Source organism: Bos grunniens, chromosome 4 (assembly GCF_055505025.1).
Source record: "Bos grunniens cultivar Pamir isolate PY7600 chromosome 4, Bosgru_T2T1.0, whole genome shotgun sequence".
NCBI lineage: Eukaryota > Metazoa > Chordata > Mammalia > Artiodactyla > Bovidae > Bos > Bos grunniens.
This window is the reverse complement of record NC_141168.1, coordinates 8,242,252-8,254,895: the sequence shown is the minus strand read 5'-3', so window position 1 is coordinate 8,254,895 and position 12,644 is coordinate 8,242,252. Positions and strand designations below refer to the sequence as shown.

At 48.0% G+C, this 12,644-nt stretch overlaps 1 protein-coding gene across 6 annotated transcripts in view; it reads left to right on the top strand.

Annotated features, from left to right (window-relative positions):
- The first annotated feature begins 6,889 nt into the window (after nt 1-6,889).
- The window catches only part of CUL1 (cullin 1), an 88,497-nt gene continuing 82,742 nt past the window's right edge, over nt 6,890-12,644 (top strand). The window contains exons 1-2 of one of the 6 annotated variants that reach the window (XM_086395101.1): nt 11,655-11,837; nt 11,949-12,130. The gene's annotated coding sequence lies outside the window, so the exon portion shown is untranslated. Of the gene's footprint in view, nt 7,080-7,174; nt 7,421-7,527; nt 7,920-11,654; nt 11,838-11,948; nt 12,131-12,644 lie in introns of those variants that run through there. The other 5 variants (XM_086395100.1, XM_086395098.1, XM_086395097.1 and 2 more) reach the window with 5 other exon arrangements.

Sequence of the window (12,644 nt, the reverse complement as noted above, 5' to 3'; positions counted from 1 at the left end):
ATAGTATCTTTTTTGATTATTATCTGTTCATTGAGAACTCCAGCCTGCAGTCTCCTTTAATGTTCATTTCTTTTTTATCCCCAAAGTGAATGTTGAGTCATAAAGCAAATGACCTTTCAGACCAAGAAAACCTAGCTCTAAGGTCATTGGAATTTCTTCAATTCTCTGTACACATTCTCAAAATAGTATTGCTCATCTTTAAAAATGTATCATAAACAAATAGTGTTGACGGGCTATAAAGTTTTTCTTGGCACAAATGTGGTATGACCTGGAAAACACACTTCATCATTCACAGTGAGAATGTCCTCTCCAATTTATGCCAATAAAAACTTGGAATAATCCAAGATATACTTTACATGTATTACATTACATACAAGAATGAAGTGAAGTGAAGTGAAGTCGCTCAGTCGTGTCTGACTCTTTGCGACATACACGAATAGAGGCTCTAAATTGGAAACCCCATTTTTGGCAATCGAAAAAGAAAGTTCAAGGCGAAAGGGAATTTCTCAGAGGACTTCTGGCCAGCATTTATGCAAAAATATCAGGATACAGTAAGAGTAAGAAGAGGCGAAGGAAACTTCATAGAAAAGATGACATGGGATTAGGGGGTCCAGAGAATGACCCAGGGAAAAAGAAAAAGGAAGGAGGACATTCTCAACAGAGGTCTCTACCAGGAGTCCCCACACTTCCTGGGGGGGACCCCCCTGGTTGTCACTGTGGCTGCAACCCAAGGTCCAGGAAGAGACGTGGCTGGAAGGGATATTGGGAAGGGAGGCAGGGGTCACGCTGTGAACATTATCATCGAGTGTCTTCCTAAGGGATGTGAAACCGCTGAGAGTTTTTTGTTGGATAATGACAATAATATGCCAAATGCTTTCTGTGTGTCAGGCATCCAACACCATGAAATGCTACAGCCCACCTTTAAAAACCAGCCTATACAGTGTGCACTGTCCCCATTTTACAGGTGAAGAAGTTGAGGCAGAGGCCGGTGAAATAACTTTTGCAGGGTCCAACAGCCGTTAAGTGGTGGGGTCGACTCAGATCATCTAACTCCAGAGCCCGTGCTCTTCTGCTTCTTGAGGCAGTCACTATCGTATTCTGGGGTGGTGGTGGGGAACACAACTCCATGGCTTACGTGGAGGATGAGTTAGGAGACAGGAGGTAGGAAGACCAGCAGAAGGCCACTGCAGCAGCACAAATGAAAGCTAATACAGGTCTTAAGTGGATAGGATTTAATGAACTAGTGGACATGGAGGTGAAAAAGAAGGCAGAATAAATATACCTGAGGCCTTGAATTTTATATATATATATCTCCTGTTGGTTCCACTTCTATATATCTGTATCTTTGGTGTATCTCCTATTGCTTCTGTTTCTCTGGGGAACCTTGACGAATACAGTCCTGTTTCACAAACTTGTGTAAGAATGTCTTCTAGAAGCTCACCCAGTCACTGTGTGCAGGGCGGGGGGGTGGGGTGGGGAGGACGGGTGATGGAGTTGAAATTTATATTAGGCAGAGGAAAAGAAAGGTTTCACTGAGGAAATTCCATTTAAGGTAGACCCAGAAGAATGAACTGTACTGGGGTGAGCAGTGATTCTCTTGTCTGTGCAGAGCTCAGTCATGTCCAGCTTTTTGTGACCCCATGGACTGTAGCCCGCCAGGCTCCTCTGTCCATGGGATTTTCCAGGCAAGAATACTGCAGTGGGTTACCATTTATTTCCTCCTCCAGGGGATCTTCCTGAACCAAGGATCAAACCTGCGTCTCTTGTGTCTCCTGCCTGGCAGGTGGATTCTTTACCGCTGTGCTACCTTGAAGTGAGCAGTGATTGGGGAAGAATAACTGATAAAGAAAGTGTGGTTAAGAGAGGAAACACAGAGGCTGTTCAGGAGTCCAGTTTGGATCTGGCTTGGTATGTGTAAGAACCTGAGAGATGAGTAGAAATATGTCCATTGAAGCTGAGGTATGGAGGGTGTTTTAATGCTAGGAATGACGTGTCTGTCATTCTTTTTGTAGGATATAGGGAATTATTAAAGACTTTTGAGCAGGAAAGTGGCATCACTGGGTTTCACAGTGTAAACAATCCCCACTAATCCATGAGTTGGGTTTTAACTATTTTTTCAATAGACTATGTACCAGGAACTACGATAAATACTGTACATATAGTAATAAAAAAACACCTTCTCTGTATTCAAGAAGCTTATAACCTATGAGAGTGGGAAATAGAGAAAGGAAAATTACAATGCAATTAGACAAACTCTTCAGTAAGTAAGTATTAATACATGGTATAAAAAAATCACAAAAAGCAGGCACCTGATCCCCAGGTGGGTGTGGGGCTCAGTTGGCGTGTGTAAGATCAGACAAAGTTTCTTGGAAGAAGAGATTTTAGGGCAATATTCTGGAACCCAATAATTTCCTCATAGACACAAGGTCGAATCATTAGAAAATGAGTTGCAATTCCATATGGCCCAACCTGATCGAATATTACCATGGTGTTCAGGTCCCCAAAACTCAAAAGCCTATTTGGTTCATGACTGTCTTACAACAGTTTTTTCTGTCTTATGGGTCCTCAAAACAAGAGGCTTAGGTCTTCTCAACGTGCAAAATCTGGACTTGAACAGATTAGACTTTATATGTCCCTCCGTCTCCTTTCCTCAGTCCCTTCTTCTGCTTATGGCTCTTCTCACCAGAACCTCTGACCCCAAGGCCTTCAGCCTGCCCTGAAGCACCGTCTTTCCCCAAAACTTAACATGTCCCAAATCTTCCTTTCTGTAGCTGTTACCCTACGCAGGTTAGAAAGGCCATCTGATTGAACTAGTTAGTGTTGAAGTGTGAATCACTTTTAAGCCCTGCTACCATCCCAGAGCTCTGTGAGTCTTTAAGAGAGGATACTAGGAATTTTTGGTGGAATTCCAGACAATAAAAATAAGGCCTTTGTGTATTTGTTTGTATAGGCCATTTATCAGTCAAGAGTTGAGAAGGTGGGGCTACCCATTCTGTATTCCCCATTCAGACATATTTAACTTTGTGACTTTGGTTAAGTAAATTTTTGCTTCCTATTTTTATGGCTAGTTACATTTAATATCATTAAAATATTGTTTGGAATTTGGTGGACTAACATGAGCTATGAATTTTTTCTAATGAATTGAAGCTGAAGATTAAAAACCTACTTCTTCAAAAAGAATTTGACTCATTATCATAAATAGAAGAAAAAAATAGAAGAAATCATGTATTATTTCGTATCTTTCCTGATTGCTCCCTTTGAATGTTAAGCTGGTTGGATTACTCTATTTAGCTATGGGTTATTTTCCTAAGAGAAACTATTTTTTTTTTTTTTTAAGCATGCATAAAGTATTTTATGATTTGGATTAAATAGGCAAATTTAATTGAAAAATCTGCTTACTTAGCTCTTCTTTGAAGTACATGATTTCAAAACAAGTAAGACTTATGTCAACAATGCTAATACCATAAGTTTTAAGATCATAACATTTGAAACTTTAACACAGGAAGGAGTAGTCCATTAAATCAGTGGTTCCCAAATTCAGGTCACCAGATTGGCCCTGGATAATTAGATCAGCAGCATCATCATTGGTGGTGGTGCTTTAGTCCTAAGTCGTGTCTGACTCTTGCGACCCCATGGACTGTACCCACCAGGCTCCTCTGTCCATGGGATTTCCCAGGCAAGAACACTGGAGTGGGTTGCCACTTCTTTCTCCAGGGGATCTTCCCGACCCAGGGATCGAACCTTATCTCCTGCATTGCAAGCGGATTCTTTATCGCTGAGCCACCAGCAGGAAAGTTCATGTTTAAGTTGTTATGTTCATAACAACTCAAATGAGATACTATTATTATCCCCAGTTCATAGGGGACGGCACACAGAGGTTAAGCAACTTGCTCAGAGTTCCTCAGATAATAAGTAGTAAAGCCATGATATAAATAAACTCTGAGTTTCAGATTTCATCCCTTCCCCCTTCCCGCCCAGTTTTGACTCAGTAGGTCTGGAATGGGCCCTGGAATCAGTGTTCAAATCCCCAGGTGATTCTGAGGCGAAGACAGGTTTGGGAACTCTCTCATTTAATGAATTTAATTTGCTCTGGATGGCTAGTTGCTTACTCACGTCTTAGAAACAACAGCTTATAAGGGTCATCAGGTGACATGGTACCCTTTCAGATTTGACTAGTAAACAGCTATTTTGGACCACTATCCCCTGTTGTTCAGGCATAATACTGAGGGGCCTGGTGGGAATAACGCCTGACCAAGGACTACCTCCTTTAACTGCATACGTAAAGAGGTCGGCAATTGGAGAGATCACAAAACCCTGTGCAGAAGGTGTAAAGTAGGCTTCCAAAGCCGACGTGAGCTGGACATGAAAAAGGGAGGGTGATTTGCAGATGAAGGAAAGGAGGAGGGACCATTTCTGTTTGTTTCAGGAACAAAGGGAAGGAAACATTCACAAATGGTGATTCAAGGCAGGTATTTGTGGGCCAACAGTAGGTTTAATAGGATGGGATGAAGTTGAGAGTTCCTTTTGGGAAATGGCTAGAAAAAATTTGGAAAAGTAAGTTAGGACAAGATTATGGTCAACTTTAGGCACGAGGTCAGAATTTGGACTGAACCCTATAAACAGTGGGGAGCCACTGAAAAGTTTGAAAAGATAAAGATTCAATGATGAAGGAATCAGTTTGGAATGAGCCAGTGGGGCTCAGTCACTGTGCAGGCTGGAAGGACAGAGCAGAGATGAGAACCAGGAAAACCATTCAGAAGGTTAAACGAACGATACAGGTGTGGGGAAACATCGTAGTAAAGGAATGGATCTACTCGCACTTGGGAGTCACTGTGTCAGGTTATGCTACCGATTAAGCTGTGATTCGGGGCAAACTGCCTACTATTGGAGTCTTAAGTTTTTCTTTGAAAAGTGAGTGTGATGATGATACTGTATGTCCCCAGACTGAGCCAAATAGACAAAAGATTTCTTTAGGATGGTGACTAGCTCTGGGATGCAAGGTTCACAGGTCAGTATACCGTTTTCGGGCTTGTATGACTTTGAAACCATGGGGTTGCAGAGTTGGACACAACTGAGCAACTGAACTCATGACTTAGAAAATGTCAGCATTACCAACAACCAAATAGGGCAGTCAGTAAATCTCAACTGTACAGAAGACAAGGAAAGAAAGGGACTAACACTGTTTCAGGAAGTATGCTGTGATTATGAAGGAGTTACTCTTCACAACAACCTAATGAGGTAAGTATTTTAATCCCCATAGAAGTTGGCTTAACCAAGACAAAAGATGGTGGTTTGAGTTTGAATATAAACCGAGGTCTGCTTAAATTTAAAACGTGGGCTTTTTGAACTTCATCATATTGTTTTAGGTTTGCAAAGTTATATTTTATCCTAGGTTTTGACCTAATATTCTAGTCAGACTATTTTGGATTTTGATTCTAACATCTATAAGTTAATTGCCCCTCCAAATGCTGGGTCATCTGACAGGAGGACAACATCAGTTTTGCTGAGATCGGGGAGAAGACGGAGAAGTGCTGGAGTGGAAAGAGAATAAATGGTTAGGTAGGAGGCAAGGTTACCTGTGCAGAGCAGAAGTGGTACAGATGCAACCTGGTTATGAAGTGGACATAAAAGTCAATGGTGTAGCCTTAGAGCTAAGAATAATAGTGCAGATGAGTGAAGAATAAAGGCTGGAAGAAATTAAGAACCAGGAACTGAGGCAATGAGAAGTGGAGAGGAAGGTAGAGATTAACTAAATCTCCCATTAAGGAAAAACAGACATTGGAAGAAACAAACAGCAAAGGGAAAGTTGACCCACTCATCTCACGTGTTAGCTGTGGGGAGTCACAGACAGGACGACCATATTGGATGATGAGATGGGAGAGGAGAGGTTAGAGAAACGGGAGATGAGCTAACCTGTCCTCTGAGGAAAGCACACAGAAGTGAGGGTCTCAGAGAAACCATATATGTGCAGTCTCCCATATATGTGTACATATATAAACAAGCCTTCCATTTTTACCTTCAATTCTCCTATGTGCCCATGAGAAAGTTAAATACATCTAAGCTTCTTTTGAATATTTAAAAGTATAGGATATTTGTTGCTGTTCAGTCGCTCAGTCCTGTCCAGCTCTTTGCAGCCGCATGGACTGCAGCACGCCAGGCTTCTCTGTCCTTCACCATCTCCCGGAGTCTGCTCCAACTCATGTCCGTTGAGGATATAAAGCACGAATTTAAAAATCCTTAAATAGGCTGAGAGATCACATACTCTGGTGACAGATACAGACAAATGCCATACTTTCAAAGATAAAGAGTTGTTGACAAAAGGCCACATTTCAAGAGGAGGAACCGCATATACAAATATGTCTTAGATACTTCTTCTAAGAGACACCCATATTCCTCAGGAAACAGTGAGGGCTGTGGGAGTAGCCCTAGGCTCTGGGCCTAACATTTCCACTCCAAGGTGATACTTAATGTTTTAGTTTTGGAGCAAAACAGGAAGTTACACTCTTCAAGTCTTTGGCCCAGATAACCTGAAATCCTTCCATGTTGAATTGTTCATGGACCATGGGATTAGAGCAGAAGTCCCTCCAAGTCCAAGCTTGCTCACCTGTGTCCCCATAGGAAGCCAGGTGGCCATTTGCGCTGCCCAAATTTGTATTTCAGGTACCCACTTGTGAGTTAATTTCAGATGAATGTGACGAACAACTCCGCAGCGCTGGTGAAAACAGTCCTATTCAATAGTCGTACCTCATCCCATCCATATATGTAAGACCTTCAATTTCATTCTTCATTTATCTTTACAGAGATTAATGGTAAAGTGTCTGTCGATATCTGTTCAAAAAAGAGTGGGTTAAAGAGTTTGAAGAGGTAAGCTAATTTGGTTTGATCTCCGAACCGATTTGAGAGAGAGAGAGAGACAGAGAGGCTCCGAGTAGCTGGGACTTTGAGGTGCCGATCCACGAGGCCGCAGGTGTCCTGGGGTTCAGAGAATGGACGAGAACGGACGGCACGTTTCTCTAGAGTCTGCTGCGCCTGCCTTTCAGGGCCACTCGCCCATCTCTGACTTTTATCAGCCGGTCGGGGTATGGCTTTTGGTTATCCTCCCGGCCGGGGAGGTAGATCCAGGGGGTGTAGTTGTGATCCGTGTCGGTTCAGGGTGTGTGTGCGCGCAGGAGCGGGGGAGGGCGGGCGTGTGAGACCCTCTGCTCCGAGGTGTTTCGGGCCGGTTTCTCCTCAGGCTGGGGCCCCGACCTAGGAAGGTGACCACCCCCGCCCCCTCCTCGTTCGGCCCAAAGTGGCGGGAAGCCGGGTCCTCAGAGGCGGCCCCCAAGGCCAGGGAGGCTGTAAAACCTGGAGGAGGATCCGGTGCGCCTGTCCGGGGAGGGTGCGGCGTCCATGGCCAGGGCCCCGCGGGGGCTTTCAGGTAGAGAGCAGCCCCGCGAGCGGGGCCTCGGCGGCGCGGGGCGGCGGGCGGGGTGGGGAGAACCCGAGGCCGGGGCACGGCGGGCGGGAGCTTTCCGGGCCCCTCCCGCTCCGCGGGGCTGGTGGGGAGATGGCGGCGACGGTTTCCCGGCTCCCCCGCCCGGACGCCGATGGCGGAGCGTTCCGGCCCTCCCCCACCAGCTTCTCCACCGCGGGAGCCGGAGCCGGTGAGGCCGGGAGGGCGGGGAGCGGCGAAGGGAAGGCGAGAGGGCGGAGGTTGCGTGGTGCAGGCGGCGGCGGCGGCGGCGGGAGGAGGGCCGGCGGGCGGGCCGGGAGGAGGAGGAGGAGGCGGGAGCCGTGTCGCACGCAGCTCCAGGCGGGGCAGCCCCGGCGGCTGAGGGACGCGGCGAGACCTTGGCGGGACGGGGATTTAACCGGGGCCGGGCCCAGCGACCAGGTGGAGACGTCGCCGGAGCCATTTAGGCAGCCGGGAAATGCGGGTGAGTTGTCGGCGGCGCCGGGGCTGAGGGGAGGCGGCGGCGGCGGCGCAGGCCCGACCCGGAGCCGCGGTGTCGCAGTGACTGGGGCCGCGGCGGCCGAGCTCAGGCGCCGGGCGAGAGGCCTGAGGCGCCGAGCCGCGACCGGTCGGAATGGCGGCGGGGGCCGGGGCACTCGTGGGCAGAGGGCGCCGGGGGCGGGAGGGGAGGGAGCACGCGCGCGCCCGCGCGGGGCCTGGCCCTGAGTCACCCCGGCCGGCTCGGGCCTGGCCGGGCCGCGGCCCCGGACGCGGGCTCGGGGCGGCCCAGGCCCGGACTACGCACTGGGGAAAAAAAAAAAAAGCCCGATTCATCGTGCCCGAGGCGGCGGCCTGGTGGCGTCCGCCCCTTTCCCAGCGCACCCGCCTCGGGCCGCGGGGCCGGTCTGGCGAGCGGCCCCGGGGCAGTCGCGCGCGCGCGCCTCACCTCTCCTGAGGCAGCGACCACCACCCCCCCTCAACCACGGGGCGCCCGGACCCGCGCCCCCTTTCCCTCGGCCCCTCTGGGGACCCACCGCTCCCCCGAGCGTCGCTTGCCCCCGACTCGTGTTCTCAAGTAAAGTACTGGGCTCGCGCGCCGGAGGAGCCGCGGAGCCGGGCTCTCTCTGCTTTCCGGTTCCCTGCCCCGCGGCTCCCGGGTTTCCCCGCCCGCATTGTTGCGACTGTGTAGGGCGCTATTATTGGGTAACAGTCGCCCCTTTGCCCGGTTCTTCTCGGGGAGCGGGCCTGGGGCGGCGCGCAGGGATGCGAGTGCGGCGACCGAACCGGACGGAGCGCCCCCCCCGCCCCCCTCCGCGGCGCCCGCCGAGCGCCCGCGAGTCGGGCCGGGCCTGCGCCGCCGCCTCGGCGCGCCCCCGGCCCTGCACCCGGCGGGAGCGCGCGCTGACCCCGCAGGTAACCCGGGTGCCGGCCGGCCGCGTGCAGGGGTCGCCCCGCGCGCCCCTCCCGGCCCCCAGTGTGCTGGTGGTTCCGGGGAGAAACGCATGGTGAACGTTTCTTGAGCCTAATCCTCCAAAGTTGAGGGTTTTCTCCCTTTAGCTAGCTCTCTGCCAAAAATAGGATCCTCTTTTCGGATTGGATCACTGTCGTTGCTCACAGTTCGCAGCTGGAGTTAGTGGTGAGGGTGCAAATGAGGAATTGCAGTTAATTGTTTATTTGCTCTGTGTAATTGCTCTTCGCGCAGTGGCATTAAAACAGTCCAAGTTAGTGGAGTCAGGGGTCACGCAGTTTTGGAAATGCACTCATCGGAGTGACAGAAGGGACTGAAATTCACTTTTACCTGAAGCCCCCAGCTTCTAGACCTCAGCATAGCTTTAGCAGTCTGCAAAAGCATGGCCAGGTATAAGTTTAACGCTTCATTTTGTGGCCACCCTGTCTTACCTGGTTTTCTGAAATCCTGCAGCGTTTATGAATTGTGTAGAAAAAATAGGGATCATTGTTTAAGAAAAAAAAAATTTATCTAAAAAATTTGGACCTAATATTCTCTTGATCTAAAAGTGTCCTTGGGTATTGGGGAAAAATTTACTTAAAAGTTCTGTTGCTTTCCCTGGTAAGTCGAAATAGTTGCAACGCATTTCAAATTCGGAGGCATGCATACAGCATGCAGGAGACTAGCTTGCTTTAACTCTATTATGCCCATTTTTGGAGGTTTCTAGAGAGAGTGCTCATTAAGCTCTAGAGGGTTGGCTGAAATACTCTCTAAAAATATTTAACTTTTTTTGTCATTGGAATCATCTTTTAAAAACTTATTTTAACAAAAGGGAAAAAAAAAAAACTCTTTAGCTGTAGTATTAGGGGTTTTCACCAGTTCATACTATCCTCTCATCACCAATTTGAGCAAACTCTGGGAGACAGTGAAGGACAGGGAAGCCTGGCATGCTGCAGTCCACGGGGTTGCAAAGAGTCGGACACGACTGAGTGACAACAGCAGCAACTCTTAGGGCCACTGATTCATGTCCTTGGAGGCAGGCCCCCCATGTGGCGGTAAACCCACCACATGGGTAACTAACAGCCTGGTGATACCTGGTAATGTCCTGCAGTTTCCTTAGATGTTACAGCTCTGTTGATTCATAGCTCTAATATACATATATTACAGATATGTTGACTCCTTTGTCTCTTACTGATTATTATCCTCTAGAGATAATTAGCTTAGTCTGGGTTGTCAATGCAGCTTTACTTCCCGTACTTTACAGACTGAATTCTTGAAGGCAGGACATATTCTTTATTTTTTGCATCTCCAGAGGAGCATAGAACTTGGTCAGGGGTACTTCATTTGCTTTTTGAATGAAGAAATCTGGAATAATCTGACCACCTCAGATTTTGGCTACAGAAGCAGTCACCGCACTTACATTGGATAAGGGTGTGAGCTTTTTTAATAAATTGTTCCTACCGCATCCCCAGGAACTAACACAGAGCTTGACGGAAAAATGCTCAGGCTTTCTTCGGCTCTGAAAGATCAGGAGGGTGCCAAGAAAGCAACTTGTGAAACTTTAATTTCCTTCCTTTTCCTCAAAACTAGTTTTAAGTACAGATGTTTAAAATTTATGTGTGTGTGTGTTTAAACAAGATGGAGGTCTTTGCCTCAGGTTAAATGTTGCCACCATAGCTTTGAGGTGAAATCCTTTGGTCGGTTGATACTCCTCCCTGTTAAGAGGACTCTGGGTCCTGGAGGCCCAGTGACCTTTCTCACAGGAGAGACCTTTCTTGAGTCCCTGAGTGCCTTTTGATCAGAAGTTCACTCCCAGTTTGCCCAGCAAGCATAGTATGCCTTTTTTTCTGCAAGGAAAATTCAAACGAACCGGCTTTAGATTGAAGAGTAGTTACTTGCTGTCCTTCAAGTTGAAAATCAGGGTGCCAAAAATTAAAGGAGTGTGTTTGTGTTTTATTTTTTGGTATTTCAGCCCTCCATAGGTTCCAAGGCCATGGGCCTCAGCAATTGAGTCTGGAATAAACTGTCCAGACTCAGAATGAATTTTGAGCTTTTAGTTATACCTGAGAAAAGAATGTAATGTTTTTAAGGACCCATTTGAAGTTTATCTTGTTCTTGTGTGTGTGTGTGTTTGTTTTGGTGGGGTGCTATTGAGTAGTTTCTCAACAAATTGTTTTCCTTCATTTGCCTCTCAAAACTGAGACACGAATGTGAAACGAGGAATAAACTTAAATAAAACCTTAAGTTTATTACTAAGGATTTTAAGCTTCGTAATCTGTCCATTTAATAATACACACTATAAACAGGATTATTGTGGTGTTTGGTGGCTTTAAAATTTTTTCTGCACAAGAATATAGCTTCTAGAAAAAACGTCTGCTTTATTTCTTTTCGCATGAGTATAGAATGTGTTGCTTGAGAAGATGTAGGATGTCGTTGGATCTAGAGGTGGAAAACGTCTTACTTCTCGTTTATAAAGTGAGATGGTTTTCAGTTGACTTCAGTTTTCTTCAGGCGTTCAAAGTGTGTGGATTCCATGGGAATGCCATAGCTTTTAACGTTCACAACATTTGGACCGCCCCATAAAGTGTACCCTTCTTCGTGTTTGAAAGCAGGGTTGTGACACCCAGGCTTGGTCCTTGGGACCCTTGGATCAGGTGTGTGGAGTCTTTGCTTTTTCCCCCGTCGTGGCCGCCCCCTTCCCAGAAGTGGCCCTGCTGCCCTCTGGCTCTCTTTCGGCCTCCAGTACCGTGTCCCCTTCCCGTCACCCAGCAGGCTCCTGCTCCTCCGGAAGATCCTGATGCGCCATCCTGGGGGGAGCCTTTCCTGGGGTCCTTGAGGCCCCGCCGGTCACTGTTGGAGCACCTCACCTTGGCCTGGACTTGTGGTTTCTTTCTCCCACCGGGCAGACCTCTTGGAGGCGTGGGGCCTTGTGACAGGCATGCGGCCCTTGTGCAGGTACATGGGTTAGTTCCAGTAACTCACACTTTATTCCTGAACATCCTCCCCGCTTCACATCTGGGGGCTTCCCCGGTGGCTCAGGCAGTAAAGAATCCGCCTGCCATGCAGGAGACCTGTGTTTGATCTCTGGGTCGGGAAGATCCCCTGGAGAAGGAAACGGCAGCCCATTCCAGTCTTCTTGCCTGGAGAATCCCATGGATGGAGGAGCCTGGCGGGCTACAGTCCACGGGGTCCCAGAGTTGGAAATGACTGAACGACTAACACTTTCACATCTTGACGGAGCCCCTCAGGTGAGAGCTGCTGTTATTTAATTCCCTGACAGTCTTTTGGGGAAGAAGCCGAGGCCTTGGGTGGTTAAGGTCAGGCCTACTCAGTGGCCAGTTCAGTTCAGTTCAGTTGCTCAGTCGTGTCTAACTCTTTGCAACCCCGTGGACTGCAGCACACCAGGCCTCCCTGTCCATCACCAACTCCTGGAGTTTACTCATACTCATGTCTGTTGAGTCGGTGATGCCATCCAACAATCTCATCCTCTGTCATCCCCTTCTCCTCCTGCCTTCTAGTCTTTCCCAGCATCAGGGTCTTTTCAAATGAGTCAGTTCTTCACGTCAGGTGGCCAAAGTACTGGAGTTTCAATTTCATCATCAGTCCTTCCAATGAATATTCAGGACTGATTTCCTTTAGGATGGACTGGTTGGATTTCCTTTCAGTCCAAGGGACTCTCAAAAGTCTTCTCCAACACCACAGTTCAAAAGCATCAATTCTTCGGTGGCCAGGCCTGAGTTAAAATGAGTGTGACTCCAGGGC